Genomic DNA, 3,671 nt, shown 5'->3' with positions numbered 1-3,671 from the left:
TGGTAGGTAGCACTTTCCAACTTCGCCTTGATAACGGACATCTCCTTCCCCAAGTTTGTCATTTGTGAGGATAGATTGTTGATTGCATTGAGATGATCAACCGAGTACACCGAAGAGCTACTCTTGCTAGTTGACTCTCTTTCCCCATCTTGCCAATCTCTATAGTACCTCACTACGTCTTTAATTATGTCTACCACTTCCTCTTCCGTTTTGTTCATGATAGGACCTCCAGCTCCTCCATCTAAACATGATTTTCCTTGAGGACTAAGGCCTCCATAGAAGATTTGAATAATTTGGTAGGTAGGAATTCCGTGGTGAGGACATTCTCTTTGATACTCTTTGTATCTCTCCCATGCTTCATAGAGACTCTCACTAAGCTTTTGCTTGAAACCTTGAATCAAAGCTCTAGCCTCCGCCGTTTTCATTTGTGGATAAAAACGGGATAGAAACTCCTTAGTCACTTCATCCCATGTCCTTAGAGAATTCGGCTTGACTTCCTTGTCTAGCCATTCCAAGGTACGCCCTATGAGCGAAAAGGGAAAAAGCTTGAGGCGGATGAATTCTTGGGAAATTCCATTCACCTTGATAGTATTGCAATACTTTTCAAACTCCTTGAGATGATTTAGCGGGCTTTCATGCTTGGCCCCACTAAATTGCCGCCTCTCTATCAAAGTGATCATTGCCGGTCTTATTTCAAAGTCATTTGCTGGTGTTGTAGGTGGAGCAATCCCACTCTCAAATCTATATGCACCGGGAATCCCCAATTTTTTCAACGCCACCCTTGGATTTTCTCCCATTCTTGCTTGTTCCTCTTGTTGTGGTTCTTCTTCACTTGAAATGCTAGGGCTCAAAGATCGTCTAGCACCTCTTAACCTTGCAATGGTTCTCTCAATTTCCAGATCAAATGGCACTAGTGAACGACCACGTGCTCTATGCATAAAATCTCAAAAGAAATGGTTAGTAACACGGCTACAAATCTAGCCTAAAATAAAATCTTTTTGTATTTTCTATTAAAGGTGAAATAGACTCAATAACTATAACAAAGCACCAATATCACTCCCCGGCAACGGCGCCATTTTTGACGTAGGGAAAAGTAGGTCATTTTCTACCCTTTCCTAGAGCCAAAGAAAATTTATAAACACTCAACCAACCTAATACGAGTATATGGTAAGTCAAGGGTCGAACCCAAGGGAATGACTAGGTGCAAGCTATAGCCTAGGTCAAGCTACTTTGAAGATTAAGGGAAGATGCGGTTGGTAACTAGGTATCAAGAAAACTAGATTAATCAATAAATTCAATATACTAAACACTAAGGATATTGATTCCACATGCAAGCTTAATGATTATGCTAATTGAAGGATCACTCAATCAATTCAAACATTGCAAAGGACAAACAATAGTTGCAATCAAAGGAATTCAAGAGCTATTTCCTATAAGCCAAACTAGGGTTCACTATGAATGGCTAGCTAGGAAAATCACAATCAAAATCAATCAATTAAAGCAATTCTCAAATCAAGGGTTCATGTCATTGAAATTTGCAATGCAATCTAGATTAATCTTATAGGTTGATCACTCCTAGTCTAATTAATCACATGCACAACCTTGTCAACCAATTTAATTACAACAATTCAATTAATTAAGGATCATCAACTAGCAAAAATCATCAATCCATCATGCTTCCATATCTCCCTAGAAACTAATCTACTCACTAATCATGGTGAAATTGAAAAACAAAACAAATTCAATCAAAATCATATTCATTTCAAGTTCAATCAAGAAGGAATTCAATCTCTTAACAAATTCCAAAGCAAGGAAAGAAATTCAAATCAAACATTCAAAAATTAAAGGAAATTGCAATAAGAGTAAATTCAAGGGAAAGAAATCTCACAAACTTTCATTGATGAGAAGAAGAAATCCAAGATCAAAATGAAATCCAAGATCAAATTCAAGTACAATCAAGTATCTTAAACTTCTCTCTCTACTTTCTCTCTATACTAAATCTGGAAAAATATATGTCAAGTACAAATTTTAGTCTTCCCCCCAAAAAAGGAAAAGATTAAGGGTATAAATAGAAGAAACGAGCGAAAGGGGTGGGGCGCCTGGTGCGCGCGCACAGGTGGGTTTGCATGCACGCACCTCTCTGTGCCGCCCGCGCGCATCCTTGCTCGGTGCTCGTGGCCTTGCCTCCTTCGCTTTCTCGATCAATCTCCGCGCTCCCAAGCATCCTTATCATTGGTGCACTCAAGGCGATGCTCGTGAGAAGGGCAGCTCCTTTATCTTCCAAGCATTAGAATGCCTCGAGCCAAAGCATAACTTCCAAGGCCCTCGAGCTCGCAAAGCTAACTTGAATTGCGTTTTCGGAATCCCAAAATTTGCTCCATTAACTCTCTTGAATGCGCTTGAGCTTTCTCCTTGGTGATCATACCTCGGGAAACTCAACATACCTACAAAACAAAACAAGGAAACAAAGAATCGAGAGAAATGGTCGAGAAATGAACAAAATGACAAGAAAACCAATAGAAGCATGCATTTCTGTAAACTTACACACAAACACGCAAAGCAAGCATTATTATGTAAAAACACAATAAAAAGGACTAAAAATGGGAATAAAACTATTGAGAAAACCTAGCCTAAGAGTGCCATAAATGACACTCATCAGGCCGCTACAAAAGATAAGGGAAAGGGTCCCTTGACGCCTCATGGAGTAATAGTGGCTGGAGGTGGCCAGGGCTCCAGAAGAAGGAGCTCGGCCGAGGCCGCTGACTTGGACAGAGTTTTGTCCTCATAATTTGGAGCTGCTCCTCTGATGAGTGTCATTTATGGCACTCGTATGGTAGCATTTTAGGACGTTTTCCTTCTATTTTATAGGTTTTCTCTTTAAATAATGCTTTAGTTTCGTTCATTTATGCTTTAGTTTCTTCGTTTCTCTTATTTTGTGCTTTCTTGTGAAATAAGGGTATTTTCGTCTTTTCTACTTTACTCGCTTTACTTTCTTTTATTTTAGGCTTTTTTCGGGTCTCGGGATCTACTTTGGAAGGTTCTCCAAGTCTTTTGGATGCTCAGGACAAGACCTCATATCATTCGGTTAGCTAGAGTTCAAGATAAGAAGAAAACTCCTATTCTTGGCATTAGCTCTCTCGTGCATCACCATCATCACATGTCTTGATCACGAACACGCAAAAATGAAGATTTGAAGGCTGCCCCCTTCATGAGCATCATACGAGAGCGTTGATGAGGAGCATTCTTGTGACCGCTAGAACTAAAGCAAGAGGTCGAACGCACGACCATCACTATGGTGCGTGAGCGCAGCAGGGGGCATGAGTGGCACACCATGTGGTGCGCGCGCGCACACCCTCCTATGCGTGTGCACCATAGGTTGGTGCGCACATGCACACCCTCCTGCGCGTGCGCACCATAGGTTGGTGCGCACGCGCACACCCTCATGCGCGTGCGCACCATAGGTTGGTTCGCGCGCGCACACCCTCTTGCGGTGCGCAGCGTGGCTTTCCGTCCCTTTTGTTTATCTTTGCTATATATACTTGAGGCCTTTATATTTTTGAACAACTTTAGACTAGCTTAGAATTTCTCTCTCATATTTTAGCTTAGGTTGAGAGCTTCTCTCTCTAGATCTAGGGTTAGTTTAGGAGTAGATTTAGAGAGAGAAATTGAGG

The 3,671-nt window shown here is 41.3% G+C and overlaps 1 non-coding gene across 1 annotated transcript; it reads left to right on the top strand.

The window, feature by feature from the left end:
- Positions 1-306: 306 nt before the first annotated feature.
- Positions 307-412, top strand: LOC145565726 (small nucleolar RNA R71). Its single transcript, XR_014095107.1, has one exon. It is a non-coding gene; the product is annotated as a small nucleolar RNA R71 (small nucleolar RNA).
- The last annotated feature ends 3,259 nt before the right edge of the window (positions 413-3,671 follow it).

Source organism: Chenopodium album, chromosome 10 (assembly GCF_948465745.1).
Source record: "Chenopodium album chromosome 10, dcCheAlbu1.1, whole genome shotgun sequence".
In the NCBI taxonomy this organism is placed as follows: Eukaryota; Viridiplantae; Streptophyta; class Magnoliopsida; order Caryophyllales; family Amaranthaceae; genus Chenopodium; species Chenopodium album.
The sequence above is the reverse complement of the archived record's forward strand: the minus strand, read 5'-3'. Positions and strand labels throughout refer to the sequence as shown.